Source organism: Sceloporus occidentalis, unplaced genomic scaffold (genome assembly GCF_023333645.1).
Source record: "Sceloporus occidentalis isolate IW3139 unplaced genomic scaffold, rSceOcc1.0.p SCAF_91, whole genome shotgun sequence".
NCBI classification, from domain to species: Eukaryota; Metazoa; Chordata; class Lepidosauria; order Squamata; family Phrynosomatidae; genus Sceloporus; species Sceloporus occidentalis.
The window spans coordinates 1-7,575 of record NW_028317071.1 but is presented as its reverse complement, the minus strand read 5'-3'; positions in this window follow the sequence as shown (position 1 = coordinate 7,575).

The following is a 7,575-nucleotide window of genomic DNA, read 5'->3' as shown; positions in this document are numbered from 1 at the left end:
TCCTCTGAGACTGAGAGAGTGGGACAAGCCAAAGCTGTTTTCTTGGGAGGAATGTTGAGAGGGGGTTTACCCTTTCCAGTCTCTGAGGCTGAGAGAGTGGGACTAGCCAAAGTTGTTTTCTTGGGAGGAATGTTGAGAGGGGGTTTACCTTTTCCAGCCTCTGAGGCTGAGAGAGTGGGACTAGCCAAAGATGTTTTCTTGGGAGGAATGTTGAGAGGGGGTTTACCCTTTCCAGCCTCTGAGGCTGAGAGGGTGGGACTAGCCAAAGCTGTTTTCTTGGGAGGAATGTTGAGAGGGGGTTTACCCTTTCCATCCTCTGAGGCTGAGAGAGTGGGACTAGCCAAAGTTGTTTTCTTGGGAGGAATGTTGAGAGGGGGTTTACCCTTTCCAGCCTCTGAGGCTGAGAGAGTGGGACTAGCCAAAGCTATTTTCTTGGGAGGAATGTTGGGAGGGGGTTTACCCTTTCCAGCCTCTGAGGCTGAGAGAGTGGGACTAGCCAAAGTTGTTTTCTTGGGAGGAATGTTGAGAGGGGGTTTACCCTTTCCAGCCTCTGAGACTGAGAGAGTGGGACTAGCCAAAGTTGTTTTCTTGGGAGGAATGTTGAGAAGGGGTTTACCCTTTCCAGCCTCTGAGACTGAGAGAGTGGGACTAGCCAAAGTTGTTTTCTTGGGAGGAATGTTGAGAGGGGGTTTCCCCTTTCCATCCTCTGAGGCTGAGAGAGTGGGACTAGCCAAAGCTGTTTTCTTGGGAGGAATGTTGAGAGGGGGTTTACCCTTTCCAGCCTCTGAGACTGAGAGAGTGGGACTAGCCAAAGTTGTTTTCTTGGGAGGAATGTTGAGAGGGGGTTTACCCTTTCCAGCCTCTGAGGCTGAGAAAGTGGGACTAGCCAAAGCTGTTTTCTTGGGAGGAATGTTGAGAGGGGGTTTCCCCTTTCCATCCTCTGAGACTGAGAGAGTGGGACTAGCCAAACGTTTTTTTCTTGGGAGGATTGTTGAGAGGGGGTTTCCCCTTTCCATCCTCTGAGACTGAGAGAGTGGGACTAGCCAAAGTTGTTTTCTTGGGAGGAATGTTGAGAGGGGGTTTACCCTTTCCAGCCTCTGAGGCTGAGAGAGTGGGACTAGCCAAAGCTGTTTTCTTGGGAGGAATGTTGAGAGGGGGTTTACGCTTTCCATCGTCTGAGACTGAGAGAGTGGGACTAGCCAAAGCTGTTTTCTTGGGAGGAATGTTGAGAGGGGGTTTACCCTTTCCATCCTCTGAGACTGAGAGAGTGGGACTAGCCAAAGCTGTTTTCTTGGGAGGAATGTTGGGAGGGGGTTTACCCTTTCCAGCTTCTGAGGCTGAGAGAGTGGGAGTAGCCAAACCTTTTTTCTTGGGAGGATTGGTGAGAGGGGATTTCCCCTCTCCATCCTCTGAGACTGAGAGAGTGGCACTAGCCAAAGTTGCTTTCTTGGGAGGAATGTTGAGAGGGGGTTTTCCCTTTCCAGCCTCTGAGACTGAGAGAGTGGGACTAGCCAAAGCTGTTTTCTTGGGAGGAATGTTGAAAGGGGGTTTACCCTTTCCAGCCTCTGAGACTGAGAGAGTGGGACTAGCCAAAGTTGTTTTCTTGGGAGGAATGTTGAGAGGGGGTTTACCCTTTCTAGCCTCTGAGACTGAGAGAGTGGGACTAGCCAAAGTTGTTTTCTTGGGAGGAATGTTGAGAGGGGGCTTACCTTTTCCAGCCTCTGAGACTGAGAGAGTGGGACTAGCCAAAGCTGTTTTCTTGGGAGGAATGTTGAGAGGGGCTTTACCCTTTCCAGCCTCTGAGGCTGAGAGGGTGGGACTAGCCAAAGCTGTTTTCTTGGGAGGAATGTTGAGAGGGGGTTCACCCTTTCCATCCTCTGAGACTGAGAGAGTGGGACTAGCCAAAGCTGTTTTCTTGGGAGGATTGTTCAAAGAAGGTTCACCCTTTCCCTCCTCTGATGCTCAGAGAGTGGGACTAGCCAAAGCTGTTTTCTTGGGAGGAATGTTGAGAGGGGGTTTACCCTTTCCATCCTCTGAGACTGAGAGAGTGGGACTAGCCAAAGCTGTTTTCTTGGGAGGAATGTTGAGAGGGGGTTTACCCTTTCCAGCCTCTGAGGCTGAGAGGGTGGGACTAGCCAAAGCTGTTTTCTTGGGAGGAATGTTGAGAGGGGATTTACCCTTTCCATCCGCTGAGGCTGAGAGAGTGGGACTAGCCAAAGTTGTTTTCTTGGGAGGAATGTTGAGAGGGGGTTTACCCTTTCCAGCCTCTGAGGCTGAGAGAGTGGGACTAGCCAAAGCTATTTTCTTGGGAGGAATGTTGAGAGGGGGTTTACCCTTTCCAGCCTCTGAGGCTGAGAGAGTGGGACTAGCCAAAGCTGTTTTCTTGGGAGGAATGTTGAGAGGGGGTTGACCCTTTCCATCCTCTGAGACTGAGAGAGTGGGACTAGCCAAAGTTGTTTTCTTGGGAGGAATGTTGAGAGGGGGTTTACCCTTTCCAGCCTCTGAGGCTGAGAGAGTGGGACTAGCCAAAGCTGTTTTCTTTGGAGGAATGTTGAGAGGGGGATTACCCTTTCCAGCCTCTGAGGCTGAGAGAGTGGGACTAGCCAAAGCTGTTTTCTTGGGAGGAATGTTGAGAGGGGGTTTACCCTTTCCAGCCTCTGAGGCAGAGAGAGTGGGACTAGCGAAAGCTGTTTTCTTTGGAGGAATGTTGAGAGGGGGTTTACCCTTTCCAGCCTCTGAGACTGAGAGAGTGGGACTAGCCAAAGCTGTTTTCTTGGGAGGAATGTTGAGAGGGCGTTTACCCTTTCCAGCCTCTGAGGCAGAGAGAGTGGGACTAGCGAAAGCTGTTTTCTTTGGAGGAATGTTGAAAGGGGGTTTACCCATTCCAGCCTCTGAGACTGAGAGAGTCGGACTAGCCAAACATTTTTTTTCTTGGGAAGATTGTTGAGAGGGGGTTTCCCCTTTCCATCCTCTGAGACTGAGAGAGTGGGACTAGCCAAATCTTTTTTCTTGGGAGGAATGTTGAGAGGGGGTTTACCTTTTCCATCCTCTGAGACTGAGAGAGTGGGACTAGCCAAAGCTGTTTTCTTGGGAGGAATGTTGAAAGGGGGTTTACCCTTTCCAGCCTCTGAGGCTGAGAGAGTGGGACTAGCCAAAGCTGTTTTCTTGGGAGGAATGTTGAAAGGGGGTTTACCCTTTCCAGCCTCTGAGGCTGAGAGAGTGGGACTAGCCAAAGCTGTTTTCTTGGGAGGAATGTTGAGAGGGGGTTTACCCTTTCCAGCCTCTGAGACTGAGAGAGTGGGACTAGCCAAAGCTGTTTTCTTGGGAGGAATGTTGAGAGGGGGTTTACCCTTTCCAGCCTCTGAGGCTGAGAGAGTGGGACTAGCCAAAGCTGTTTTCTTGGGAGGAATGTTGAGAGGGGGTTTACCCTTTCCAGCCTCTGAGACTGAGAGAGTGGGACTAGCCAAAGCTGTTTTCTTGGGAGGAATGTTGAAAGGGGGTTTACCCTTTCCAGCCTCTGAGGCTGAGAGAGTGGGACTAGCCAAAGCTGTTTTCTTGGGAGGAATGTTGAAAGGGGGTTTACCCTTTCCAGCCTCTGAGGCTGAGAGAGTGGGACTAGCCAAAGCTGTTTTCTTGGGAGGAATGTTGAGAGGGGGTTTACCCTTTCCAGCCTCTGAGACTGAGAGAGTGGGACTAGCCAAAGCTGTTTTCTTGGGAGGAATGTTGAGAGGGGGTTTACCCTTTCTAGCCTCTGAGGCTGAGAGAGTGGGACTAGCCAAAGCTGTTTTCTTGGGAGGAATGTTGAGAGGGGGTTTCCCCTTTCCAGCCTCTGAGGCTGAGAGAGTGGGACAAGCCAAAGCTGTTTTCTTGGGAGGAATGTTGAGAGGGGGTTTACCCTTTCTAGCCTCTGAGGCTGAGAGAGTGGGACTAGCCAAAGCTGTTTTCTTGGGAGGAATGTTGAGAGGGGGTTTCCCCTTTCCAGCCTCTGAGGCTGAGAGAGTGGGACAAGCCAAAGCTGTTTTCTTGGGAGGAATGTTGAGAGGGGGTTTACCCTTTCCAGCCTCTGAGGCTGATAGAGTGGGACTAGCGAAAGCTGTTTTCTTGGGAGGAATGTTGAGAGGGGGATTACCCTTTCCAGCCTCTGAGGCTGAGAGAGTGGGACTAGCCAAAGCTGTTTTCTTGGGAGGAATGTTGAGAGGGGGTTTAGCCTTTCCATCCTCTGAGGCTGAGAGAGTGGGACTAGCCAAAGCTGTTTTCTTGGGAGGAATGTTGAGAGGGGGTTTACCCTTTCCATCCTGTGAGGCTGAGAGAGTGGGACTAGCCAAAGCTGTTTTCTTGGGAGGAATGTTGAGAGGGGGTTTACCCTTTCCAGCCTCTGAGACTGAGAGAGTGGGACTAGCCAAAGCTGTTTTCTTGGGAGGAATGTTGAGAGGGGGTTTACCCTTTCCAGCCTCTGAGGCTGAGAGAGTGGGACTAGCCATAGCTGTTTTCTTGGGAGGAATGTTGAGAGGGGGTTCACCCTTTCCATCCTCTGAGGCTGAGAGAGTGGGACTAGCCGAAGTTGGTTTCTTGGGAGGATTGTTGAGAGGGGGTTTACCCTTTCCAGCCTCTGAGGCTGAGAGAGTGGGACGAGCCAAATTTATTTTGTTAGGAGGATTGTTGAGAGGCGGTTCACCCTTTCTATCCTCTGAGGCTGACAGAGTGGGACTAGCCAAATTTATTTTTTTGGGAGGATTGTTGAGAGGGGGGTTACCATTTCCATCCTCTGAGGCTGAGAGAGTGGGACCAGCTAAAGCTGTTTTCTTGGGAAGATTGTTGAGAGGGGTTTCATCCTTTCAATCCTCTGAGGCTGAGAGAGTGGGACTAGCCAAAGCTGTTTTCTTGGGAGGAATGTTGAGAGGGGGTTTACCCTTTCCAACCTCTGAGGCTGAGAGAGTGGGACTAGCCAAAGCTGTTTTCTTGGGATGATTGTTGAGAGGGGGTTTACCCTTTCCATCCTCTGAGACTGAGAGAGTGGGACTAGCCAAAGCTGTTTTCTTGGGAGGAATGTTGAGAGGGGGTTTACCCTTTCCAGCCTCTGAGGCTGAGAGAGTGGGACTATCCAAAGCTGTTTTCTTGGGAGGAATGTTGAGAGGGGGTTTACCCTTTCCAGCCTCTGAGACTGAGAGAGTGGGACTAGCCAAAGCTGTTTTCTTGGGAGGAATGTTGAGAGGGGGTTTACCCTTTCTAGCCTCTGAGGCTGAGAGAGTGGGACTAGCCAAAGCTGTTTTCTTGGGAGGAATGTTGAGAGGGGGTTTACCCTTTCCAGCCTCTGAGGCTGAGAGAGTGGGACTAGCCAAAGCTGTTTTCTTGGGAGGATTGTTGAGAGGGGGTTTACCCTTTCCATCCTCTGAGACTGAGAGAGTGGGACTAGCCAAAGCTGTTTTCTTGGGAGGAATGTTGAGAGGGGGTTTACCCTTTCCATCCTCTGAGACTGAGAGAGTGGGACTAGCCAAAGCTGTTTTCTAGGGAGGATTGTTGAGAGGGGGTTTACCCTTTCCATCCTCTGAGACTGAGAGAGTGGGACTAGCCAAAGCTGTTTTCTTGGGAGGATTGTTGAGAGGGGGTTTACCGTTTCCATCCTCTGAGACTGAGAGAGTGGGACTAGCCAAAGTTGTTTTCTTGGGAGGAATGTTGAGAGGGGGTTTACCCTTTCCATCCTCTGAGACTGAGAGAGTGGGACTAGCCAAATCTTTTTTCTTGGGAGGATTGTTGAGAGGGGGTTTCCCCTTTCCATTCTCTGAGGCTGAGAGAGTGGGACTAGCCAAAGCTGTTTTCTTGGGAGGAATGTTGAGAGGGGTTTACCCTTTCCATCCTCTGAGGCTGAGAGAGTGGGACTAGCCAAAGCTGTTTTCTTGGGAGGAATGTTGAGAGGTGCTTTACCCTTTCTAGCCTCTGAGGCTGAGAGAGTGGGACTAGCCAAAGCTGTTTTCTTGGGAGGAATGTTGAGAGGGGGTTTCCCCTTTCCAGCCTCTGAGGCTGAGAGAGTGGGACTAGCCAAAGCTGTTTTCTTGGGAGGAATGTTGAGAGGGGGTTTACCCTTTCCAGCCTCTGAGGCTGAGAGAGTGGGACTAGCCAAAGTTGTTTTCTTGGGAGGATTGTTGAGAGGGGGTTTACCCTTTCCATCCTCTGAGACTGAGAGAGTGGGACTAGCCAAAGCTGTTTTCTTGGGAGGAATGTTGAGAGGGGGTTTACCCTTTCCATCCTCTGAGACTGAGAGAGTGGGACTAGCCAAATCTATTTTCTTGGGAGGATTGTTGAGAGGGGGTTTCCCCTTTCCATCCTCTGAGGCTGAGAGAGGGGGACTAGCCAAAGCTGTTTTCTTGGGAGGAATGTTGAGAGGGGGTTTACCCTTTCCAGTCTCTGAGGCTGAGAGAGTGGGACTAGCCAAAGTTGTTTTCTTGGGAGGAATGTTGAGAGGGGGTTTACCTTTTCCAGCCTCTGAGGCTGAGAGAGTGGGACTAGCCAAAGCTGTTTTCTTGGGAGGAATGTTGAGAGGGGGTTTACCCTTTCCAGCCTCTGAGGCTGAGAGGGTGGGACTAGCCAAAGCTGTTTTCTTGGGAGGAATGTTGAGAGGGGATTTACCTTTTCCATCCGCTGAGGCTGAGAGAGTGGGACTAGCCAAAGTTGTTTTCTTGGGAGGAATGTTGAGAGGGGGTTTACCCTTTCCAGCCTCTGAGGCTGAGAGAGTGGGACTAGCCAAAGCTATTTTCTTGGGAGGAATGTTGAGAGGGGGTTTACCCTTTCCAGCCTCTGAGGCTGAGAGAGTGGGACTAGCGAAAGCTGTTTTCTTGGGAGGAATGTTGAGAGGGGGTTTACCCTTTCCAGCCTCTGAGGCTGATAGAGTGGGACTAGCGAAAGCTGTTTTCTTTGGAGGAATGTTGAGAGGGGGATTACCCTTTCCAGCCTCTGAGGCTGAGAGAGTGGGACTAGCCAAAGCTGTTTTCTTGGGAGGAATGTTGAGAGGGGGTTTACCCTTTCCAGCCTCTGAGGCAGAGAGAGTGGGACTAGCGAAAGCTGTTTTCTTTGGAGGAATGTTGAGAGGGGGTTTACCCTTTCCAGCCTCTGAGACTGAGAGAGTGGGACTAGCCAAAGCTGTTTTCTTGGGAGGAATGTTGAGAGGGCGTTTACCCTTTCCAGCCTCTGAGGCTGAGAGAGTGGGACTAGCCAAAGCTGTTTTCTTAGGAGGATTGTTGAGAGGGGGTTTACCCTTTCCAGCCTCTGAGGCTGAGAGAGTGGGACTAGCGAAAGCTGTTTTCTTTGGAGGAATGTTGAGAGGGGGTTTACCCTTTCCAGCCTCTGAGACTGAGAGAGTGGGACTAGCCAAAGCTGTTTTCTTGGGAGGAATGTTGAGAGGGCGTTTACCCTTTCCAGCCTCTGAGGCTGAGAGAGTGGGACTAGCCAAAGCTGTTTTCTTAGGAGGATTGTTGAGAGGGGTTTCACCTTTCTATCCTCTGAGACTGAGAGAGTGGGACTAGCCAAAGCTGTTTTCTTGGGAGGAATGTTGAAAGGGGGTTTACCCATTCCAGCCTCTGA